The sequence below is a fragment of the Schistocerca cancellata genome, chromosome 11 (genome assembly GCF_023864275.1).
Source record: "Schistocerca cancellata isolate TAMUIC-IGC-003103 chromosome 11, iqSchCanc2.1, whole genome shotgun sequence".
NCBI classification, from domain to species: Eukaryota; Metazoa; Arthropoda; class Insecta; order Orthoptera; family Acrididae; genus Schistocerca; species Schistocerca cancellata.
This window is the reverse complement of record NC_064636.1, coordinates 140,606,047-140,632,865: the sequence shown is the minus strand read 5'-3', so window position 1 is coordinate 140,632,865 and position 26,819 is coordinate 140,606,047. Positions and strand designations below refer to the sequence as shown.

At 41.2% G+C, this 26,819-nt stretch overlaps 1 protein-coding gene across 1 annotated transcript in view; it reads left to right on the top strand.

The window, feature by feature from the left end:
• The first annotated feature begins 1,563 nt into the window (after positions 1-1,563).
• LOC126108603 (ankyrin repeat domain-containing protein 65-like) overlaps positions 1,564-26,819 on the top strand; it is a 44,749-nt gene continuing 19,493 nt past the window's right edge. Inside the window, exon 1 of the mRNA XM_049913905.1 lies at positions 1,564-1,611. The gene's annotated coding sequence lies outside the window, so the exon portion shown is untranslated. The remainder of the gene's footprint in view (positions 1,612-26,819) is intronic.

Genomic DNA, 26,819 nt, shown 5'->3' with positions numbered 1-26,819 from the left:
GTCATGTTCTTGAAGAAAATGTTGTACGAATTCATACTACTTTGCAATCTAGTCGTTCAAAATCAACTCATCGTGCCATTCGGGAGTTACAACTGCCTACAACAACAATTTGGCGTGTTTTGAGACGTCGGTTGGTTGTGTCGCCATAGAAGTTATAGCCGTTACAAGCTCTGCGTCGCGACGACAAACGCAAAAGTGTGGCATTTTGTAAACGAGATTCTTTATGCTATTGACAATTATAACACTTTCGCATAACACATTGTGTTAAGTGAAGAAGCGACTTTTCATGTTAGTGGCCAGGTAAACAAACACAACGTTCGAATTTGGGGCCTACAGAACCTATAAGCAGCAATTGAACATGTACGAGGTTCGCCCAAAGTCAATGTGTTTTGTGCGATATCCCGATCATCTGTTTATGGCCCATTCTTCAATGATGGAAACGCAGTTAACTGTCAGCAGTATCTCGCTATGTTACAAAACTGCTTGCTTTCGAGGCTGCACGAAGACAACTTCATTTTTCAACAAGACGGGGCACTCCCTAATTGGAGTCACCAAGTGCGTGAGTATCTGAATGAAACTCTACCGAACCGTTGGATCGGTCGTCAAGGAGCTGGCGACTTAGCATGTGTCACCTGGGCTCCACAGTCACTGGGTTTGATACCCTCTGACTTTTTGCTGTGAGGTTTCGTTAGAGACAACGTTTATGTTCCAACATTCCCACAGAACCTGGAGGAGTTGAAGAACCGGATGCATACAGCCATAACAACAGTGATAAATGACAAGCCAGAGTATGGAAGCAATTTGAGTATCGATGTGATAATGTTCGTGTCACTGATGGAGGACATATGAAACATCTGTAATCTGAACTTGAGAGGTTCGTAAATATGTGTGTAATGATTCATATTCGTATGTCTTAAAGTTTAATAAATATATGCAATCAAAATACGAATATTCGTTTTGAAACTCCCTATATATGCGGTCGCAGCGCAGTAATCAAATGTTCAAACGTGTGTGTAACCTTATGGGACTTAACTGCTAAGGTCATCAGTCCCTAAGCTTACACACTACTTAACCTAAATTATACTAAGGACAAACACACACACCCATGTCCGAGGTAGGACTCTAACCTCCGCCGGGATCAGCCGCACAATCCATAACAGTAACGCCTCAGACCGCTTGGCTAATCCCGCACGGCAGCGCAATACTCGTCTCGATAGGCGACTTGAGCCGTGTTGCAAAGCGTGTTACGTGCTAGCTTAGATGACACCTGAACCTGCTCCGGTGGATCCAGGTATAGCGTTTACACAGTACAGCTGAGTCCAGAAGATGGAACAGATTCTCATCTGTCGTCAGACTCGATCCCCAGCTGGCGACGTCTACACAGTCCGGCCGAAGTGCAGCCGCGCCGCGCCGCCCCCCGCCCCTCTGTCGCGCAGTGCGGTCCCTGCCGTCGGCCTGCTGCTGGGGGGCGAGCTGGCAACGCCGCCCCGTGACGTCAGCGCCGGCTGCCGCTGCGGCTCTCTGCTGTGTGCGCCGCTCGCCCGGCTCAGTCCTGACAGAGAAGGCAGCCAGGGGCGCAGAGGCGTCCGCTGGAACACCCGAGAGAGACAGGTAAGGCGGCCAGCTGGACTCTGCTGGAATGTCTTAAGAGGAGCGCTGTTCGGAGCGATCTGGTTTCCTCATTCGCTAACTACTAGTGTCTATGTGGCTGTTGTTCCATTAAGGCTAGTGTAACTACGGCATTGCGCTTGTGCGAAACGAGTTCACGCAGGTGGTTTTATAATACATGACAGAAGACACGGTGACACCGGTGTTCACGTCCGTAGCTCGTGTTCTAGTGGCTACCGTTGCTACAACTGCATCACGGGGTCCCGGGTTCGATTCCCCGCTGGGTTGGGGATTATTCTTCCCTTGGGGACTGGGAGTTTGTGTCGTCTTCATCATCATATTTTATCAAAATGGCGAGATCGGACTGACTAAACATTGGGAATTTGTACGGGCGCCGATAACCGCTCAGGTGAGCGACCCACAAACGAAACATCATCAGCAACCTGTGTTCACGTAAGTTTCATAGTTTTGTGAGTCCCGTAGTCGTGTCTAAACTGAAAGTTTCGGCAGCTGTACGAGTTGTGGCGTAGTTAATTAATGCCTCTTTGCGTGAAATCACTGCATGAGAAAAGAAATAAGAAACCTGTTTGGGTCCATGAGTGAAGAAAGATAAGACGTCAGCTCCGTAGCTCAGCGATCTTGCAGAAGCAAACCGTAATGCAAAACCCTTAAACTTATCTTATCATAGAATGCTACCTGAATAGGTTATGTTTCCCCTAAATAGTCTGTACTGCAGTGACGAAGCAAAAATATTGTAGTGTGTGAAGTAAAGACGCCGGAAGTGAAATTACAAATCACATTGTATGGTGTCCAGAACTCTCATCGTGCTAGAAGGTTCAGATGTAATAGCTAGTGACGTGTTTGCATTAACACAACATTTAACTTAGCCTTTCTGGCCACATGCTTCACTGATTTTCGAACAAAGCATGTAGCTCACTGTGTCGTGAAAAATGCATTCTGAATTCGGGTTCCCACTTTCGCTTATATGAAGAACCAATACCACCGCTGCTAGAAACAGTTGACAAAATTGTCAGTGCTGCATACGGTAGTTCGTCAGAGAAAAGCAGCTCCTCAACAGTCTGTACAACCACAGCTAGCAGACCAGGAGCGTCTCGATAACTGAGTTAGGAACAAGGAGGGACATGAATGAAAAGCTACAACAATCATGGCAACATTGCAAAGTTCAAATACGTTTCTCAATGAACACTGCTGTCGCCTTCAAATAAATTCATAACGATTTGTGTAACTTTTCCTCCTGTTAACAGTTTCCGTTAAAAAAGAATCTGCCAACTCAAACCAAGGGGGTTTAGTTTTGTAAAAGTGAACTGTTCCGCAGCTAGATGTTTCCCATGCCTGTATTTTTCTTAATTCTTTTGTGTATCCACTCCAAATCGAATGAACTCTCCTTTACAGCTCAGACGATGTCAACCCATTCATGCTCAAATCGCATATGATGGTCTCACGCACAACGCGGCTGCTTTTTAGTACACACCATTTAAATCCCACAAACACCTATGCCTAGCATAGGTATCCAATAAGCGAACCATTTCCTTCCTTCCTCACTTCATACGCCAGTTTTACACCCTATCGCCACACCAAACTTCCAGACCCTCGCCACTAATCTCCAAACCTGGCAGAAGCCGAAAATGTTTAGTTTCACCAACGACTTGCGCAAACGCGCGCCGCGCATGCGCAGTGGGCAGTAGCGTATTTGCATGCAACCCGGTGTCGATGTGTAAATTAGGCTTCACCCAAGAGAAAGTAGCACCACTTCCAGCAAAAGAAAGGCGACTTTACTGTGGTAGATTTACATCTCTAGCCTTTGATAACTTATTGATCGAAATTTGTCGCCCATTATCGCATATTTAATTTCCGAAAAACGTGAGAACAACGTTGTGAACGGAAAACGGCGTCTGATTCAGATGGTTTGTGTTCCGATGTGTCAGGTGTCTCATCCTGCGAAACTGCAGTGCTAGCCATGCCTCGATGCGACCCCGTGCGCATAGGACGGTGGTTCGTTGTCAGGACACCACTGTTACTCGTAGACAGTTAATAACTGTAATGGAATATCACATAAGCAAAGTTTGTTATTTCAGCAGTAAAAGTGCATAGCTGAGCTCGACTTTGTAAGTATCTTATTATAATGAGTGATGGGCTGCATGTAATGTATTTGCACATTCTAGTTACATATTAGAATTGTACACACTTACCTGATTCTCTTGTTTCGGTACTAGGTACCCGAAGACGACCAGATGGCGGACCGAAATCGTTTGGTCCCAATAAAAACGGGAATACAACTATTTGACAATGCAATGCTTAAAATTCGTTACATACTTTGTCTTCGAAAATTTTTAATCCAAATTCGTTGTCTTTGATGGTTGTCAGCCAATCGCTACGTATAACATTGCCTCGGGCGGCAAACCGACACTTTGTCTTTATTTCAACACTTCTAAAATTTTGTGGTGTTTAGGTTGTGAAGGAATGATCTGTGGCATTACTCAATATGTTGGTTAGGTTGAGAGGCGAAAATTACGTTGGGAGTTCGTGATTTCACAATAAGTTTGTGTAATGTTTGTGCATTATGAAAGAGCCCTCTATATGCTGTTACTTAAGTGTTCAATTGATCATTTTCCATGATATGTCTTAATGATGGGGAACGAGTCATTGTACTTTTACATCGCAAATTGATCTGTATATAGGTTCAATTCTGAAGATTTGATAGCCTTTTTACTTTTAAAAAAATTAAATATACCGACACGAGTTGGTAATTCCTACCTACCTCCTTTTACGCATTACGGTAATAGAAATTCTTCTACGGAGTAGGACTTGTAAGGACAAACTTTATCACTTTGTTATCAAATTTTACTTCGCTATCTGACGTTTCATATGACTGTGTAAGTCATCAAAAGTTTTTGTCACAGCATTTTGCACCAACCTTAATGTGGGGTAGTAAGGTTATTTTTGCTTTTCGTATAGTAATTATGTACATCATTGTTCCTTTTGAATTATAGTGGATTATTTACAAGGAAGATGAGTTACCAAGACCATTATTCTACAGGAAATTATTGAATGAAAATATGCAAAACATGCCAAATTACTGGTATGTCTGCTGCCAAAATTTGCAATGATTCTAAGTGCAAATGTAGCTGAACTAAGTTTTGGGAGTTGCGAAGTGTTTTTTCCCAATTTAAGTTCTCATCAGTATGGACCCACAAGAATTTTGGAATTTCCTCCCTATATATTTTCTCACCATGTTACTCATCCTTGCTGTACTACCTGTAGATGTGTGAAGCTGAATATCTTTTGTCACTAGCAGAAAACCAGCCGTTAATAATTGTGAGGAGTTCGTTTACCATTTCTTTTGTTTCCGTATGTGGGCTTGGATTAATTACGATACTAGTGTCATCTGCAAAAAGAACCGATTCTAGATGTTGTATACTCGATAGACGATCATTTACATGTATTAGGAATAGTAGTGGTATAAGACTGAACCCATAAGTGATTTCCTCCCAGTCAGAATTATGTCCCTGGACTATATTGCTTGAGTTACTAAGTACAGCTTTCTACATTCTTTTGCTTAGGTATATTATCCATTGGTTGCCTATACCATCAGTCCCATAAGACCTAAAATTATCTAGGAGAATACTGTGATCCACGCAGTCAAATTCCATAGAGGGATCACAGAAAATACGAATTGGCGCTGTTTTACTATGTAATGCTTGTAAAATCTAGTGAGTGAACGTGTAATTGGCATTCTCAGTAAAGGAGCCCTGTTGAAACCCAAACTGTAATTTGATAAGGATACTATTGTCACTAAGGTGAGATAATATCTTAGAATACGTCATCTTCTCAAAAATTTTTGAGAATGTCAGCCATGAAACAGGTCGGTACTAACCGACATCTGTCTCATTAGCTTCCTCCAACAGAGGTTTAACAACTGCACATTTCAGTCGCACGGAAAAATGACCTGGAGTTGGTGATGCATTGCACATTTCATATAAGACTGCGCTTATTGAATGGGAAAAATTTTTAGTACTTTGTTGGAAATGCCATAAAAATCAGAAGAGTTTTTATTTTCGAGGCAATGTGTAATTTTATTAATTTCAGAAGGCGAAGTTGGAATATATTCATATGATTGAATTTTATGGAAGTTATATTTTCAAGATACTGCTCTGATTTTGCTCTTTAACTGTCTGTCCCTACCGATTTCTATTATATATAAAAAATGATTATTAAATGCTACCTGTGACTCATTATTTATGCCCCTTCTGTTCGGTTAAATGGTAATGTCTTTTTATGGCTGGTTATCCTGTCTCTCACTTCACTAAATTTCATATAGTCTTCTTTCTAACATTATGTACATGTTCTTTCATTTTTAATAATGTTACTTAGTAATTTTAAGTATCTTCTTAGCGTGCAACCACTCAGGATTCCTACTTCTTCTTGCGAAAAGATAAATTTCCTTTCCTTTCAAAAGATACTTCGATCGTTGTAGTGATCCTTGGTTTTTTACGTGGCTGTTTAGTATCCTTTCTGATTAACTTGTGTACAGAGCTGTTTTCAAATAATATGAATTTATCATGGAATACATTAAATTATTTGTTAGCATTTGGTTTGATATAAATTACATCCTGTGCCATCTTCTGTAAGCTATTTCTGAAACAATTTGCCCTCTAGTGACTAATTATTCTAGTGATTTCCACTGAGGAGTATCCATCCACACTCGTCACGCCTGGCAACACAGATTACACGCTTAAAAATAGAATTAAATCACTTACCACACTTTTCGCTACACGAATTTTTGTTACTTATGGGCAGCAAGAATTAGGCCTACAGGTTAGCGCGTCAGCTGTATGGTATAACGTGAAACGTTATTGCCGCTTGCAACAGTAATTAAGCACTCACTCAACTGCAGTATCCGCTAAATTATCTTAATCACAATAAAATGTAACTTCATTGTATGCAAACTGCACGTAAACAACCAACTAGTGCGAAAGTTTCTATATCAAACAAACCAAGATTTACGCCGCTTTTGGGAAATACGAACATAACAGTGAACGGACTTGCTCAAATTAAATTGTTGTAAAGAGAAATACAACAATTAAGCTGGATTATCGGATTTAATTGTGCCATAACGTAAACAAATACATAGTTACAAACCCGACCTTACGATCTTTTTGCCTTTTGTAGACTGTGTTTCATGGTTCTGTGACGTAAAATGTTATGTTGTGTGATTTGCTGATGTGAGTAAACGGATGAGGCGGCATTACAACTTTATAAACCTTGCAGCGCTTACCAGTCTCTTGCTGTACTGAAATCTGCGTGACAGGAAAGCGTGACGTCTCGTCACGCAGCGCGTGAAAGGTCCACCTGAATGGCGTCGGTTTCCGTGTGGCGTGTTGTGCAGGCAAGCTGTTGCAGTCGGGACTGTGCGTTTGTCGTATATTTCGTTGCAAAACAGCGAATGTTAGTGGACACGACGCTATCGTTTACGAAGTTGTGCCCTCGACGTTAAAATGTCACGATGAAAGTGCAGCATAAATTTCTGTGCTCCCCTTTACAGACGATAGAAACATCTTGAACCCAAAACGACCCATTCATTTCCATTGCGAGAACTGTATGAATTGACTTGGCTCTTGTTATTAGTTTCCATCAGAGGACTGAAATATGTCGGAATTATAAAACTGATACAGGCATTTGTTAAATACGTTTAAGTAGATTTTACTTAGCCAAATGCTAATCTTACGAGAAGTCAGCAGTACTAGTGATGTTAAGTCATGGTTTTTGAAACATGGGCAGCCTATGAGGTCCCGTTTCCCGACACTAGCATAAGGAAACGTACAAAATTGACTTTTCTTGAAGGTATCCTTAATGTGGTGTATCAATTAAACTGCACATTGTCGTAATATGTAAGTGCGAATGAAAAAGTATTAAATACGGCATAGTAGCTACGCAAGCACACAGACCAGCGTACAGTGAAATCAAGAAGTACTCAACCTATCTGTATATTTAAAAAAAAGTAAGGTTATGGAATGTGAAAAGAAGCGAATGCAAAATCTGAAGAGCCAATGCTGTGGAAAGAACAGTACCTCAATAAATGTAAATGTAAATGCCGTGTGGCTAGGGCCTCCCGTCGGGTAGACGGTTCGCCTGGTGCAAGTCTTCAGAGTTGAAGCCACGTCGGCGACTTGCGTGTCGGCGGGGATGAAATGATGATTAGGACACGACAACACTCAGTCTCTGAGCGGAGAAAATCTCCGAGCCAGCCGGGAATCGAACCAAGGCCGTTACGTATGAGATTCCGTCATGCTATCCACTCAGCTACCAGGGGCGGACACTTCGATAAGTGATTTTACTGAAAAACAAGTAACAGAATACGTTCGTAGCGATAATCAAGTTAATAAAATAGAAAATTTCATGCAAAAGCTACTTCATAAAGTATTAGTCCACTCAATTTATATATATATCTATACAGCCTGGAAATGGGTCAACGGAAGCTTCTTTTGTTAGGTATGGATGTGACTTCTAAGTCTGATAGTGCACGTATGCGGGCTGAAATGGGGTGCGACATATTGTCCGTCATTAAGTTTCTGCAACTTTTTGGGCTTGTGGCTGAGATAGTGAAATCCGGCGTATGCAAGCAGAATATGCGAGTTGGGGGTTTGTTTTGGTTGTGTTTGTTTCTTTGTGTATGTCTGTGTGCGTGTGTGTGATTGGGGTGGCTGACCTAGTGTATAGCGCTGGAACCATTTTGTGGTAGGTAATGTTTTTTTGGGTCTATTGTGTGCGTGTTATGATGTTTGGTGGGGTTTTTATGTGTTGTTGGGTCAGTGTTATTTGCTGCATGTGTTCGTGGTTGATGATTTGGTATCGGCACTTGTGGTTGATTTATGTATCCTAGGGGAAGTACTCAATTTCAGTTTTTTGGTATCGTCAGTTGGATTTGAGCTATAGAGGTCAAGGGAAGTGTCAGATTCCAATGTGTCGTAGTTATGTATGTCTTTTGCTATCGTGAGCTGCTGTTCACCTATATAGGTCAAGGGAAGTGTCCGATTTCAACTTCTGTTGTTTTAGGTGTTGGTTTTGTGGTATGGAGAGTTGTGGTGTGATTATAAGTTTGGAATAATTGGTTTTTATTTTATGGTTTCGACAATTGCGGTTGAGCTATGTAGGTGAAGGGAAGTGACCGATTCCTGTCGATATTGTGAGTGTAGCGGAATTTGGGAATTTTGTGGTGTTTTTATGTCGTCATTTTGTGTGGTGTGGGATCGTAGTGTGTGTATGTATTTATAATTAGTTTGTCGCCACCCAAAAGCCCCCAGTTTCCCGCGCTGGTCCCGTTAGTTTCATTATATTTTTGGAGGGAGATGTGTTTGTTGGTTTATATGTATTTTCGTGTCTGTTGTGTTTATGCAATGACATCGTAGGCGCCGTTTGGAGACGTTGAGAATGGTCGTTACCGCCATACTGGTGATGTCATGGGTCAAAGCAGACGAGTGGAATCGGACGCTTCGGTATTCCCCTGATAAGAATCTAGAATGGAATTTTGTCCTGTTCTTCTTGAAGAGCTTGTTTTACGTCTTCGTTGTTAGACGTTTGCCTTTTGCTGATGTTCTCTTCAAGCAGTTTCCATAAGTATTGAGTGGTATTGTCTGTGTCCTTAGAAGGGATGTGTAGTTTCAGTATATTCTCTTAAGATGTATACAAGCATGTTTTGATCCATTGTACCTTCTATAAAATACAAGTTTTCACAGCCTGCAGCAACCACACCGTCAGCAAACCCTTACCATGTTTCGCAATGTGTACAAGCTTCCTTGGCAATATCTGTGTTTTCATACGCCACACTATTTGTCTGCCATCCAATCTGTTCGTGCTATATTCACTTCGTCACAAAATATAAGTATTTCAGAAGTTCGCCTTCTTGGATTCTTGTTCCCAAGCAAAACAGACATTTCTTCGCATTCTGTTGAAGATGTGTTTCGAGCTATCTGGCCATTATACCTCTACTTCTGTGTTGGCAAATACTGTTTCGTCCCTCTGCTTCTAACTCCTCGGACAAATTAGCAGTTCGTCTTCAGGCCGACCGCCGTGTCATCCTGGGTGGAGGATGTGGATAGGAGGGGCGTGAGGTCAGCACACCGCTCTCCCGGTCGTTATGATGGCTTTCGGTGACCGTAGCCGCTACTATTCGGTCGAGTAGCTCCTCAGTTGGCGTCACGAGGCTGAGTGCACCCCGAAAAATGGCAACAGCGCATAGCGGCCCGGATGGTCACCCATCCAAGTGCCGACCACGCTCGACAGCGCTTAACTTCGGTGATCTCACGGGAACTGGTGTATCGAATAAACTAGGCACGCTGATTTTAAAATTTTGATTTCCCTTGCGGTAAACCTGACACCTTCATCGGTCAGTGAGCAAGAGTGTCCGGTCGCTGGCTGGTTTCTCAATGTTTTTGTATGCAGAAGCGATCTGTTACCATCTTATCCGTCGATGTAGGTCTGCCGATTACCTTAGCATTGCTTATGCAAGTGTGAAACGTTCTCTCTGAGTCACGGTCTTGTCACTTCCCTCGGGGTTGCGACAGCTGCGCGGAGCGACACACTGGCTGGCTCTTCACAGCAACAGGCGCACTGGCTGAGACGTCCAGCGGTTCTGCACAGATGTGGCCCTGTGACGGATTTTTTTTTTTACGTGCGTGCGTGCGATGCACCAATTGCGACGGATCATATGTTGCTGCTGCAATGCAATTTCTTTTATAATTTTTGTTCACCTATCTCATTACAGCGGTAGATGTTCGCACGTAAACTCCTGACTGCAGCTACTTACCAGGTCACAGAAAAGCAGTGCTGAGGAAACTGTAACCTCATAGCTACACGCCGGAGGCCGCTATAAAATTTGCTGAAAATTTTCTATGTACTTTAAAGAAATGGTTCGGAAATGGGATGTCACTCGTTCTTTAAACATGAAGTTCAAATTTAAACCGTCAGTAGATCTTTATTGCCGTTAAGCAAGATCATCAGCCCACATTTACGAAAATTACTAAAGTTTCTGCTCACAGTTATCACCATACCTAAAACAGCCAGAACTTCTACCTTCCCGAATTCCGAAACCTATTACTTGTAACAGAGTCAATGATCGGCCAATTACATCTGCACACGTTATTCAGTGGTTGTCTTTAGTAAAAGTTTATGCTCGCTATAAAATACTCAGTAAGAATATACTCAGTACCGCCACGCTATATAATTCAAAGTTCACTCGCGATTTTCGTCGAAACGAATTATCACAACACTCTAAAGTTTTCATAAACAGTTTCTGGTCACTACCAGATACCATTAACACTGGACTATAACGCCAAAGTGATCCCAAGACTTCATTTTACACGTAATGCGAAAAGTCACATCCAGCATAACCGCCTCCAATCAAAGGTACCTCGCGACTTCCCTTTCTCACTCTCCCACACTCAAAACTATATCTCCTCGCTAGGCGGCCAGCTGTCTCGCTTCTCATTGGCTGTCAGCACTTACGACCAATGAGAACTCACTTCTAGGGCGCGGCTCGCGCCAAAATCTAGCAAGCACCAACCACTTCTCTAGGCTCATTGACATCATCAAATTAAGCAACACGAAACTTGTCTAATTAAATAAACAGAACAAAATTAAATATAAGCTTTACTCTATATCTGGAAATTTATTATGTAGTCGCGAATGTTCTGGCTGTGTTAACATAATCATACATACTTGGACATGCGACATTCACTAGAAGGGGAACCACTAGTGGATTCGTTCCCACGTTACAGAGTTGGAACACTTGCCAGTTCCTGTAGAGAATTACATGAAAGATTTTTTAATAATGCCGAACGTCCCACATACTCTCACGCACGCATTCTCATTCACACGCACCCAACACACAATACACATATTTACTTAGAATTCTTGAAGTTATTATTATAGAAAAGTCCCAGAGGTTTTCTGAAACTAAAAACGTTCCAAATTTGTCACATCTGAAGGTGAACTATTACATCACTGTATTTAAATTCTTGACTGTCGGAAAATTACGTTTTTTTTATGGAATTTTACTAACTTCCAAAATACAACTATTTTTGATCTCAGACTTTGACATATTGTTTGTTTTCACAACAGAAGGTTGTACATTAAATATGACGTTCCTCGGGTTATTCCTTCATTAGTTATTAATATTTTTAGTTTCGTATAATAAGTGGCCAGCCAGCGTTACTCCACTGCTTTCACACGCGCAGCTGCAACAGATGGTCGTGACGTCAGTCTGCAGGACACAGCTCGTCCGTTACTGACCGTGTAATACTCTAGCGGCTTACACTGCAGCCCACATACAGTAAAGCTTTTAATAGACAAATGGGCGATCGCGCACTAGTTGCGACGCCACTGCCCGAGGTCACAAGAGCAGTGGTCAACCGCGTGTCGCTTCAGGGTGGCCCGTCATCACGTCCCGTGGTGAATTTTAGTTTTAGGTCCGTTGTATTAATGAGAACTGACAGTAAGATTCAGCGTAATGAGAACTGACAATGAAATTCAATGTCTCTTTTAACATTTTGAAGAGGCAAAGAATGGGGGGAAGGGAAGTATGAAAACGTATTTCTTAAAAGTGTTGCAGCCTTATGACGACTGTTGTTTTAGAACGAAATTTAAATACACAAATTTATATTTCGTCAGTATAAGACATTATGGATACTAATGCTGCAAACTAGCTGCAATGAGGTATGTCTTTTAATATTTTTCACGACAGGTCTGTTTCAGCTTATTGCTGCTATCAAGTGACCTGTGAAATAACATCAGTAAGAGTAACTGTACATAAACTGTGGCTGATTCGCATTTTCATTAGCACTGGTACTTAAACGTCTAGTTGGAAGTGACGAATATATTGCATATATAGTAGTCTTTGTCATATCGCACAAAGTGTAGTAGATCTTGTACTTACGAAACGTAAAAATAAGTTTGTCAGATATGTTGACAATTCAGTTTTGACAGTTCTTTACTATGTGTTTGCAAAATAAATAACAGCTTACCGGAGATTAATACCTATCGGTGTACTTCTTTTCCTTTAAAGTTTATCTATGGTCCATGTACATTTTGTTTAACATTTGACTGTCTTTTCGTGTTCTGTTTTGTCAGTTTTCTAGATAGTATTTGTGTTTAAAATCTGTGTTCAGTTAGAATTTCGTGTGGATATTTCCTTGTAAGAATATAAATTTTCAGTTCTTCCAGAATGTTCATAGTATTTTGTGTAATATTTCTAACACAGTTTCAATTAGCTCCACATCGTGGTGTTGAGTTTTCAGGTGGAAACTGAAGCGTGATTGATCAGTTACCGCTTCTAGTGTGTTCTCAAAATCTGGTATTAATTTCGTGCGGTTTAGTCAATATAGAAATTGTTGCAATCGTCAGTTTTGTATATTCCAGAAGTGGCCATGTTCTGAGATTTTGGTTGCACTTGAACGAAATTTCGATGTAACATTGTTGTTTGTATGCAAAGCCAGTTCTATGTTTGTGGTTTTAAATAGTGCATTTGTCTTTATTTGACATTCGTCCTGAGTAAATTGTAAGTATGTAGGTTCTATGTTTTGTTGAGGTTCCTTTGGTAAGATTTATGTTATGTATCGTGGTGAGTTTCGGTTGTGTTTTTTTGGTTGGTGTATCTGGATCAAAATCATTTTTGTAGGGTATGTAACAGTGTTTTCAGTTCCTTTTATATAGCTGGTTTTTCTGGAAGTAAATTATATTAATCGTGCGGTGGAGGAAGGCATGCTGTTCTGTTTTGGGATGCTTAGAGTGAGCATTTATTCCATTATCTCTGGTGGTCGGTTTTCTGTATATGTCAAATGTGTGGCAATTGTTGCCTTTGCTAATTTTTAGGTCAAGATAGTTTACTAAATTGTCCATTCCCAATTCCACAGTAAACTTGGTATTGCGATGGAGGATGTTCAGTAACTTCAGGATAATATTGTCTGTATTGTTTCCATCAATGAACATTAGCGTGTCATAAACATATCTATAATAGTAAACGATCTTATTAAGTACTGGCCACTGTTAGCGGAAAACGTTTTCTTCTAATGTGTTGAGAAAAATGTTCACAATTGTGCCAGCTACACAATTTCCTATAGTTACTCCAATGCTTGAGTGTAGATCTTTCCATTTCATTCAGAATAATTTTTTGACAAATTCGTTTTAAGGAGATATCTGATTTAATAAGTTTCTACAGTCGTTTTCCTCTGCTGTAATAGATTTTGCTACATAATTCATATTCTTTCCTGTACTGGTATCTTTGTATATAGGTTTGCAACGTGAAAAGGGAGAAATTTCGCATTACGTGAAATCTGCATGTCTTTTATTGCTTTTGCAAAAGTACCTGAATTTTTTGTGGTACATTTCTTGTTATATGTATACAGCTCTGTTAGTAGTTTGTTCAGTTTTTACTGATCAAATATATTGCGCTATTTATCAGATTGACAGTTGAGCTGGTATGAGTTGAATTTATGTATCTTCGGTTAAGCACATAACGTCAGTGTGCGTGGGTTCATTAAAATACGTGATTTCTTTTGGTATTCCGTTAGTATTGCATTACAACTTTTAGTACTTTTCTTTAGTTATGCTGTATATTTGTTGGTTTATTTGATAGTTCTGTTATGTTGTTAGCTTCGAAAAATGTCAAAATCTTGTAGTCATTGAGGTCGATTATGACTGTAAAATTTCCTTTATCAGATTTTATTGCAGATGCACCGTTTACTTGCAATAACACAAAAATTCCTTAAAACACATACCCGTAATAGCCACTACAAAAGTAGCAATCGATATGGCAAGCATGTCAATTAGAAAGCAAAATGAACTGACAAAAATGGCTCTAAGCAGTATGGGACTTAACATCCAAGGTCATTAGTCCCCTAGACTTAGAACTACGGTACTTAAACCTAACTGATCTAAGGACATCACACACATCCATGCCCGAGGCAGGATTCGAACCTGCGGCCGTAGCAGCAGCGCGGTTCCTGACTGAAGCGAATGAACTAACAGTTAATATAACAACAATTGTGGAAAAGGAATTAACGTGAAAATATAAAAGCAAACAAACACATTACCCTCAACGACATAAGTCAAAAATTACAAGCAAAAGATGCGCTGTGTAACATCATCTGATCGTCCCATTTTGCGGCGAGCGGGCGCCTAGCCGCATCCTGAACAGGCCTTCTGCAGTCGACGACATGTGTTACTGGAAATTAGCTTCAGAAAGTGTGGAAAGGATGCAAAACTGCGACCTGTCGCTTTTTTATGATTATTTCGTCCTCACCAGTTTCATGCAGGTTTGCTCGTCTTCTAACAGAGGGATGACGTATGGATTTAATTCCATGTTTATTGCCAAAGTTTGCACTCTAAAGAATTTTTATTCGGTGTCTGCCCGTACAGATTTTGATTCAAAAGACCCTTTCAAGGCAAGTGCTGCGATTATTGCGAGGAAAAGGCTTGGTCCTTGAGATACTTTTGTCAGTCTTCATTGGAGAATATTTTACAAATTTCAAGAGACATGTAGTCGACTTTGTGTCGTTTCGAGGGAACGCCAGGAGGCGTTAGTCATTATTTACAGTATTTACAAGATAGCAAACAGTTAAAGTACCTTCCAACATTTACAAATTTTTTCAATGGTTCTGACGTTTTCTTCGTCGTTGCAAATTCTGTGCGTAGCCCACCCAAGTCAGAAATGGTTTAAGTTTACACAAGTCTGGAGTTTCTTTGGCCTTCGTAACCGACTCGCCATTCTTCATTGTTGACGCCCTTCTGTCTTCTTTTCCCATCAAAATTTAGGTGGCCGTGGTATTCTGCATCTTCTCGAAGATTTTTCACTAATGAGTAAACATCAGGATGAGCTTCAGATGCTAATGTATTTATTCCTCTTTTCAACGCTTTTGAGACGCTGTTAATGCGATGGCGCCTTCCACTGCAGCTCTACATCTCCCTTGTCAAATGTTCGTTATCGAGTCACTGGTCCACAGAATAGTTATAACACTCCTGAAGCTTTCAGTTTTCCGGCATTCTGTCCTAAATACACAACCAACCATCATTCAACATTTTCAGAGGATTTCCTAGGTATTTAAATAATGAAGCCACTGATGGTATTACAGTGAGTCGCCTGGTAATCCAACTCCTTCCTTATCGGAGACAGAGGAATAAATTTCAGTACTGCTACGTTCATAAGGACGCCATCAGAATCCAAAGCCAGCAAAAGGTCCACATTTCGCCCTCTTTTATGAGGTACTGTTCGGCATTTCTTCATCGTTCAGCAGTGACGTGTCACAAAGCTTTTAGTACGTTTGCAAGCTTAAATGTCCTGCCAGTTCTCGCGATAAATCCATTACCTCTGCTCCAGATCAGTTCGGTTGGGTTCAGATTGCAGCGTTAAGGTGACAACTGCAAAACTGCAGCATTGTTGTAGTGAGCTCGACGCCGTGAAAACTACTGTTTGCCATTTGTCTACCACGTTCACCACTCTGGCTCCCGAGACATCACATCTGTCCTACAAAACAATGGGCACATTCAGAGTATTTGACTTTTCATATTCCTCGAAAAATTTTAATTGTGTAATGTATTCTTAACTTCAACAATATTTAAGAATCTTTTTTAAAATATCGACAACTAAGAATGTGTGTTTCCAAAGAAAACTAGAATTTTTCATGCGATATGTAATTGGAAACTAGATGTGCACTTTCTTGAAAAAGTTATTACGTATGAATTAATTACCACACATTTGATGTATTTCATGTTAAAGTGATTTAGTTTTTCAAACCGAACAAAGAAAAACACTCTAAATTAAGATTTTCGATTCGCCGCCCGCAAGTACACGTAACCATCAATCTATAGATTACATCACGCATATAAATGAGCCACCTTCTTATTTTTATTAAATAGTGTTTCTCGAGAAACGTCAGAGCTGGTTTTCCTCTGTAAGCTCGTGAAAAACATTAAGAACAACTTGTTTCTCGATACTGACGGTGTTGCGTGCGTGTTTCACTAAGCAGCAAACAGTTATCCATTTACACGATACGTATCAACAGCGCGACAATCAGAGCGCAAGTGGCGTTTATGGAAACTGTGAGAGAACACGGTTTTTGAAATAAAATTGCGTAGTTAAAGTGTGATTAAGAAAAAACTTTGATGGCTGTTAGTAGATAAGGATGCCTTAGTTTCATTGACAGTGACGTAGTAATAAGATGCGTAATTCGTGCGTTGGACCCCCTTCAAAGAACGGGACAGCGCCAGTGTGGGAGAGCAGAGCTGCGGCTGCTGACTGATCGTCCAGCTTGTGTTTGTTTACACCGGGTTTACTCTTATGGTGAACAAAGTATAGCTGGCACAAAATAGAGATCCTGGTCGAATGTAAAGTATGCTAGCGTCAAGACACAATCAGTGCCTTCTCTGGCCGATAGCGATGGAAATACTATCGAAGACAGAGCTGCCAAAGCAGAGTTACTAAACACAGCCTTCCGAAATTCCCTAACCAAAGGAGATGAAGTAAATATACCATAATTCGAAGTAACAACAGCTGCCAACGTGAGCAATGTAGAAGAAAATATACTCGGAGTAGTGAAACAACTTAAATCACTTAACAAAAACAAGTCTTCTGGTCCAGACTGTATACAATTAGGTTCCTTTCACAGTATGCTGATGCATTAGCTCCATACCTAATTATATACAATCCTTCACTAGACGAAAGATCCGTACCCAAAGACCGGAAAGTTGCACAGCTAACACAAATATTCAAGAAAGGTAGTAGGAGTAATCCACTAAATTACAGGCCCATATCGTTAACGTCGATATGCAGCAGGAGTTTTGAACATATATTGTGATCCAACATCATGAATTACCTCGAAGAAAACGGTCTATTGACACACAGTCAACATGGGTTTACAAAACATCATTCCTGTGAACACACACTTTTTTCACATGAAGTGTTGAGTCCTGTTGACAAGGGATTTGCAATTGATTCCGTATTTCGGGATTTACGGAAGGCTTTTGACATTGTACCACACAAGTGGCTTGTAGTGAAATTGCGTGCTTATGGAATATCGTCTCAGTTATGTGACTGGATTCGTGATTTCCTGTCAGAGGGGTCACAGTTCGTAGTAATTGAAGGAAAGTCATAGAATAAAACTCAAGTGATTTCTGGCTTTCCCCAGGGTAGTGTTATAGGTCCTTATGTATATAAACGATTTAGGAGACAATCTGAGCAATCTTGTTAGGTTGCTAGCAGATGATGCTGTCGTTTATCGACTAATAAATTCGTCAGAAGATCAAAACAAATTGCAAAACGCTTTAGAAAAGATATCTGTATGGTGCGGAAATTGACCCTAATTAACGAAAAGTCTGAAGTCATCGACATAAGTGCTATAAGGAATCCGTCAAATTTCGGTTACACGATAAGTCAGTCAAATCTAAACTAAATACCTATGAATTACAATTACGAACAACTTAAATTGGAAGGAACAGATGCAAATAACGTGGGGAAGGCTAACCAAACACAGTGTTCTATTGGCAGGACACTAAGAACATGTAATAGATCTACCAAAGAGACTGCATATAATAGGATTGTCGGTGCCTTTTTAGAATACTGCTGCGCCGTGTGGGATTGTTACTAGATAGAAATAACGGAGTACACCGAGAAAGTTAAAAGGACGACAGCGCGTTTTGTATTAGCTCGAAAAAGGCGAGAGAGTGTCACTAAAATGATACATGATTTGAGGTGGACATCATTAAAAGAAAGTTTTTCGTTGCGGCGGAATATTGTGGCGAAATTTCAGTCACCAACTTTCTCCTCCGAATGCGGAAATATTTTATTGACGCCGGCATACATAGGAGAAACGATCATCACAATAAAATAAGGGAACGGAAAGATGTAGGTGTTCGTTTTTCAGCGCGCTGTACGAAATTGGAATAATAAATAATTGTTGTGAAGGTGGGTCGATGAACCCTCTGCCAGGCACTTAAATGTGATTTGCATAGTATCCATGTAGATGTATATAGGGCGGGTGCCATTGGTGGATACAGAAAAACCTCAAGGAGGAGCCCAAAAGATATCTTGAGCTATCTTTACTTTTACCGTAATAAGAAAGTCATATGCAAAGTTTGTTTTATTTAAACTGATTATACATATATACAAGAGAGTGCCATCTTATGATATAAAAAAAGGTAAAATTGTGGTCCTCTTTCTTAAATGATGAATACTATGCACCTATTCTTCCTGGAAAATTGGTTAATTACATCGTCCGTACTTACAACGCTACGTATCGAAGGTTCTCCGTACAAGAAATCAGTAGAATATTCCCAACTTTTCTCGACAAACGGCAGACAGAACAACGTATCAAGATTACCAGAATGGCCGCTACTTTTCTCGTAGGTATGTATTAGCTACCTATGTGCCAGAGAGAAGCATACGATGATGAGGACGCGAGTGCTACATAGCAGAGTGCAATATCGCAGAAGTACAGAGACTCCAAAACAAATACTTAAGAACTGCTGCTGATGCTAGCCGGTATGAATCAAACAGACATCTATACGACTCACAGTATACAAAAAATTCCAGAAATCATCCAAAAGAAGCCCTTTAAATTCGTCCACCAAACAGACTCCAACCACCTACTCATCAGGAATCTGGGACAAAATCCACCCGAGCCCAGAACTAAATTCCCCATCATGACAAATACCAGGAACTATAACGTACGTGTTTAATCAAATCATATAAGCTAAAGACACCAAAATACACACACTCACAAACATACAATAACGACGTTTTCATCCCATCATTTTGTTACCATCATCATCAGACAAAAGGCAGGGATCACATCAGATCCGATCTTTTGAACACAGGGGTTCATTACCCGTCAGACCACCTCGTCTCTCCCACTTCTGTTGGTCTAACTTCAGAGTTACGTCGTTTGTGATATGGGGACGTGCTCTTCCATGAAGCGGCAGCGCCCTCCTCCCCCTCCGCCACCCCACCCCCTGCCCCCTTGTCTAACAGTGGTCGTTTTCAACAGACGTGCCGCCCCATACATATTCCTCATTCTCCGGTGGATGTCTGCTGTTGTTTGGCCTTCGGCAGCCAAGAACAGAATAACAACGCGTTGGTCCCGTTTCGTATGGCAACATCGACACAGTCCTCGTTTTCGCATTTACCGAACGCACGCCGGAGAGACAGGAATGCCACACTGATGATGCCTTGCCTACGTATCGGTGCTTATTTATTACACACGTGCATCGGAGTCGCGCTCCGTTGCATACACGTAGCAGCAACGCTAATGCTAGCTTTTTGGTCACCCACTGTTTACGTGGAACTGCTGGAAATCGAGGTAGTGCACAGTGAGTCTGTGGCGCTTGTTCACCATGATTAGTATTGGCTGTTTAACTAGACCCTAAATTGAATTTGTGTCACCTGCTTTTTCCGACACAAGTATAAAACCTTCTCTACTGGGACTGCAGCGAACATGAGGTAAAAATGACATTCTCCTACAACTGCTCCAATTAGCTGTCAGTTGTTTTGACGTCTGTTCATTACATTGATTGACAACGGCCTCGTTTCGGCGGAATTGCCATTTTCAAGTGTTCCTCTTCAGATAATTGTTGAACTATACGTACGTCTTTGTACTTCCCACCTAGTATTACATTAGATTGTGCTTACGTCTATGTGGGATGTTATTGTTGTACTGTATGAGGGTCTATGCATTTTCTATGTTATATTACGTCTCTAATGCATGTTAGAGCGAGATTTCTGTGTTTTAACGTGTCGTTGTTACGAACCACATATTTTCTTTCGTTATTGGAGTTTAAATAATTTTACATGGAGTTTATTGACAGTTGTGATGGTTAACGTTTACAGAGTAGATTACATCGTGTAAATCCAGAGGTGGTGTTTCAGTTTCAGTGATTGTGAATTTGTCATTATGCATAGAGGTAAATATAAAGGGCGTTGTCATGGCGTTCAAAACGTCAAGACGTCAGCATCGAGTGAGGTAGCGCAGTGGTTACCACACTGGACTCGCCGTCGGCAGGACGTTCTTCATCCTCCTGCGTTTCTGTGGCTTTCATTTCACTTCACTTGTGTGTGCTTTGTTACTAAACAACGTAACAATTCGAACTCGGTTCTCACTATGTGAGTGACGGTCACGTATTGTTACGCCAGTAGCACGGAGCTGCAGCACACAATACGAACCACAGGGGGCGGAGGTCGTTCTTCCTACATCAAAACTTCGACGCGGATTTTCAGTTGACTTGATCGATTTCACGAAAAACTTTGGCATATTGCAGTACGTCCATTCCTTTCTGAGACGACATCACGAATAAAATTTACGATTCTGATGGACCTCTATCGTTATTCCCGTGCGTGCTTCGTATATACGTAGCATCCCTTATCATGCATACTTACATTCATGACTGTATCTGTATGTTGTATGAAATTCGATCTCCTGTATGATTAGCATTGCTCTATCTAGTTGGGACTCGTCGGGACACTCTTCATATAGGGCACTAGAAATGAAGCAAGAAATTCATTTATTAGAATTATTTTTATTTAGAACTTACAAGTAATTTGTTGCGGAGAAATAATTGGTACACCACATATTTCTGAAGATTTCACCTCTTTCAGCAAATCTTTTTTTTCCCTTTACGTATTTATAAAACTCCATGCAAGTCAGCTTGTAGTTAAACTGGCACTGTAAGATTGATTCCACAGTGCCTGTCGGCAATCGACTTCTTTCGTCGGTGCACTGGGTCGATGTCAGCCAAAATGCTCTTTCCACAGTGGCATTGTGTGCGGGAATAGAACAAAAATACTCGCAAGATTCTAGTAGTCGGCATTTGTGTTCAGGATTTTGGGTTTCCTTAAGAAAGTAAATCCACCTTTCTTCCACGGAGTGTTAACAGTTCATTCCCCTGAGTTTCGAAAAGCTCTTCGGACCTCTCTGATATGGTATTACCGAAAACAATTGTCGCCTGAAATACTCGCATAATTTTTATTCAGGTACATAGCAGCGTTTTCAATCGTCAAGCAATCTGTGGTTTCAGATGGCGTCATCCAATCAAATACCTTATCTTTATGAAGATAACTATCCCATTTCTCCCACTAATCAAATGTTATGGTACAGAAAGCTATTGTCTCAAGTTCAAATTCTGAAATCAAATTATTTCTTGGCTAGGGTTCTCATTCTTTAATTTCTTCAAATACATGTTTGTTTGCATGCCGGTAAAATTGACTGTCTTCCTTTCATTTATATACCTTTAAGTGTAAGTTAATATATTTCTTACTTCAATTATCGAGACTTTACTCTTCTCGTTTTCTATATATTTTTCAAACAGAAACGTGAAATAAATTTCGCGCATGGGATTACTGAAAAAATCAAATTATTTTAAGTGGCCTCTTTGGCGTCAAAAAATTGTCCAAAGGTTAAGAATTCTCTCAACTGCGGGCATTAACGAGCCATCTTGCTTTTCAATGAGACAGAAGAGTTTGATGCTTTACATCAACGTATAAGCAGAACTTTCTCAACTTGTCCTCAACAGAGTGTATTGAAACACAATTACGTATTTTCACGACGGTTGTTTCAATGTCTAGAGTTAAGACTGCAGCGGCGCTTGATACTAGTACTGTGGAGAATACGGGCAGGCCATCCAGTTCCCTCTACATTGTCTCCTAGTCGCTCCTTAATTTGGTGAAACACATTCCGCTGACCGCGTCGAAGAAGGTCTCCGAAGTTATTGGTATTGCCTCCACTAAAGCGATTAATTTATGTGATGGAATTTGCAGTTGTCTTAAAGGGTCTAAAGAAAACTTTGCAATTGTCTCCGATGTTTCGTTATTATGCGACTCAAACTTGAACAGCTTCTTTTGGATTCCGTCACTTTCAACTAAGTAGTGGTCAACTAAAGGAAACACCATTTCGGCCTCCTGGTTCGATGCGTCGGTGCCAGTGTTCTAAAATGAAACTCTCTGCAAATGTTTTGTGCGGTCATACACGGAGTGTGGTGCGATAATATTTTTAACAATCGCTATAGCTTTGGTTCTGACTGTAGACTGCTTTGCTGCGACTTTGTAGTCGGGATACATTGAGGCATTCACTTTTACGTCACAGTAAAGGACTGACGATGCGTGACAACTTCGTAAGCTGCTGTTGGTTTTGCAGCAGCTACGAGTAATTCATCCTGGGTACCTTCTTTCATCATGAATGTAGCCATGTGCTTTGATGTCGATGCTACTGCAAATCTATTGTAAGATTCTTCGTAGAAAGCTGGATGCCTCACGTCTGGCTTACCTCCGTGAGTTACTGAGAAGAAACAGCAACGAAGCTCTCAGCTCTGCCTGATCTGCACGTCCTTTCTTGACAAAGGACCGCTTTTTTGTGTAATCATTCGAAAAGTGACACACTTTTTCCAGACATTTTTTAGCTGTGATAAGCTAATTAGGCGGTAAAAAGTCGACAACACTTTCGTCACCGTACACGTGACTATACATTACCAACTTGCACACGTTGTTCGTATTACGTTTAGGAAGAACCGTCTTATCAGATTGCAAATGGGAACTGGCCGATTTTTCCGTGTGGCGCTGCTTGTATAGTTGCAGCCCCGTACTACTGGAGATTTCTGGTATTACCTCGAATGACAGTGCTGCAGCTAGAAGGTGCTTGCATCGGCAATACAGGATACAGAACATGCAACGCCATCTGTGAGATGATCTTATCAACATAAACTTGTTGACATAGAGAGGAATTGAGGCTGCATTTATGTGTTGCGCTAAGAGATGGTGTTGCGTCAGTACGTCAGCCAAGCTCGTTAAGAGTATTTTGCAAAATGGGGACATAATTTCCTCTTGTCAGGGGTGTCGGGAGGGGGAGGTCCGTACCAGTGACGGTCCTGACGTGTCGGGGCGGATGGCAGCCGCACCTGCAGACCACCGCGCTCTGTAAAGTGGATGGAAACTCCGACGGTGCCGCCTGTTTTCGTTCAGCCAGAAGTACCGGTCGCGATTCGCCTCGCGCCAAATATTGGGACTGCTTCTGCTACGATGCAAGGGCAAGGATTTTTGATCGTTAACTGACACGAATTCATTTAAGATAACCATAAGACAGTAGCTATGCGAAGTATGAACATGCTATTTCCCTTTGTCGACAAGTTTTCAGCCACAGTCGTTAACAAATATCTTGAGACATCATTCTTCTGAAACAGGATATACTGTACTACAAATAAATTATATTACTGTATTATGTCTTTTTGGGTGCCTATATTTTCGGAATGGAACGTATTGACCTATTATTCATGGATTCCTACGAAAAACTGTTGCACTTAAAGAGGGTTAATTGAGTGAGATTTAGCAATGCATCATGCTCATTAAGCGAAGTTACGATGAAACTTAATCGTGAAATAATAATTTACTTTTATTCTACCACCAATTAAACTACAAATTAACTACTGACACATATATCGTGTAAATGAACACTTTAATTGTAATTAATTATGACACTTCCTGAAACTTTACTGTGCCTAAGTCACGTAATTCAATAAACATAATGAAATTAAGCATTGTAATTATGATTAATAAAATTTATGTAATAGTAACATCCCACTTACAATTGTCCACAGCTCGTGGCCTAGTGGTTACTATTGGAACCTCTCTATCACAGGGTCTCACGTTCGATTACCGGCTAGATCGGCGGATTTTTTTCTGCCCAGAGACTGGGTGTTCCTGTTCTCCTCACCATTTCATCATCATTCAGAAAAATGGGGAGACTGGAATGTGAAAAAGATGGATGTTGAGGGCCCTAAAAACAAACCACCACCACCACTCACAATTGTCTATGGTTGTGAATCAAGTTTACTAGTGGAAATCATCAGCAGGACTTCAAATGCTGCTCATCACTTAATTTACATCTGTAAATATTTTTGTCGGTTTCACTTAGCAGCATTTTTCTTCACAGGTCAACAAAGCGGAAGGGATGGACATGAGCAAACTTCCGCAGCTGGTCAAACTGTGTGAGTGGAAGAATTAAATTCCAGCAACTATCTTCATAAAAATCGCTACATTGCGAATCAACCGTTTGCGGAGCTGATGCAAAAATTGGGTTCTGAGTTAGCAATTGCATTGAATTTAGCGTTAAGGCAATTTAAATTAAATTACTCAGTGATAAACTCACTGTATCTTCACCAAGAAACAACAGTCACAAAACACAATAGTCCATTACATTTTGCTTTTCGGGTGGCACATGTTGAATACAACATGGTGCTATACTACTGCACCTTTGTACTCCTCGGAAGACGTCACCACCATACATTTAACACTGTCAGAAGTAGTTGTAACAATGTGTAAAGCGCAGCACGTGCATCGGCTCTCAACGTGGCAATGAAATGACCTGGATGCTTCCCATAGGTGAACAGAAATTGGGTGTCCGGTGCCTTCTCTCTGAACTCGTCTTCTCCTCTACCACTTCTCTTCCACGCCCACTCAGGTACACCTCCAAGGTCTGTACCTCAGCTGCAGCTTCCTCTAGACCTCTCACTAGTCCCAAAAGTCTCGGTTCACCCCGCGGCTCTCTGTCACCTGTTTCTCTTGAAGTGTACCCATTTCAGTGGTAGTATACACGGATGGCTCGAAGATTGATGGTCATGTTGGGTTCGTTTACGCTCATGCACGACATACTGAACAGCGCTCCTTGCAAGATGGCCGCAGTGTTTCCACTGTAGTGCTGGTAGCCTTCTCTCGCCCCCTTGAGCATATCTGTCCCTGCATCAGAAGTCCTTCTTCATTTGTAGCGACCCCTTGAGCAACTTGGGCACCTCACAAGCTCTCCACCAGTGCTGTCATCGCCATCCTTTGCTAACGGTCATCCAAGAGTCTGTTTACATCCTCAAACATCATGGACGATCAGTCTTTCTATGGACCCCAGGTCACGTCGGAATCCTGGGAAATGAATTTGCTGAAAGTCTAGCTAGATAGACTACTTGTAAAGTCTGGAGATCGGCCTACCGGAATCTGTTGTTCGGTTCAGTATTATGCCGCAAAGTTTTCGGGCTCTGGTATACAGAATGCTGCTCCCTGACTTTGCTGAATAAGCTACGAATGGTAAAGGAGACGACGAATGTGTGGTAGTCCTCCATGCGAGCTTTTCACAAGGACTACATCGTCCTTTGCTGGCCCCTCATCGGACATACTTCGCTGGCTCACGGTCACCTACGTTGCGAGGACCCACCAAAGTGTCGCTGTGGTTCACTCTTGAGTGTCTGACATCTTATTGGACTGTCCAGATTTAGCCGCCCTGAGACGGACCTTTAACCTTCCTGGCGCACTGCCTGCAGTGTTACGTGACAGTGCCTGAACAGCCGATCTAGCTTCAAGTTTTATTCGAGAGGAGGATTTTAACATTCAGTCTAAGGGTTGGCATGTGGCCTTGTCTTCCATCCCTTCACCCTACCTGCATTTTAACTCACCCCGCCCCGTCTGGTGCTGTCTATTCGACTTGGTATTCATCCTTTCAGCATTTGTGTTTCTCTTGCCTTTTGCTCTTAGGCTGGGTATTTTAGAGTGTGGCAGTGTCTGGCTCATCCATTTTTATTACTGCAGTCAGCCAGCCAAGGCAACCTGCTATATTGTTTTTAACACTTTTAACAGCTTTTCTTCCTTTCCGTTAATGTTTCCTATTTTTGCTTGATATTTCGTTTCCGACTTCAGTGTGATTACTCACAGAGTCTTACACATTTTCTTCCCTCCCAGATTTCATGCAATAATACCTGTTCATTGCGTAATGGCAACTGAAGTGCCACTGTCGGCTCGTAAAGAATGATGACAGTGATAAGCGTCACAATAACTGAATTGTACCGAGGAGAGCAGAGCAATACTTGTATCAGGTCTCAGGAAAACTTAGAGGCTGTAGCCAGGTCTTGCCCTCGGGATTTAGTAGAACAGCCAGTGTGACCCTTAGGCTAAAATGTTTGGCGACACCCGATATACGGCATAGGCCCCAAATTTAGCTTTCATTTGTCGCGAATCTCTTGTCTAGCACAAAATTCAAAGCGACTGAAAAAAAGTGCATCCATATAACCAGAATAAAAAAACGAATATGCAAAATTACAGATCAATGTTCTCAACATTCGTCTGCTGTAGAATCCTTGAACATGTTATCTGTTGAAAGAAAATAAATTTCCTTCATTTAAGA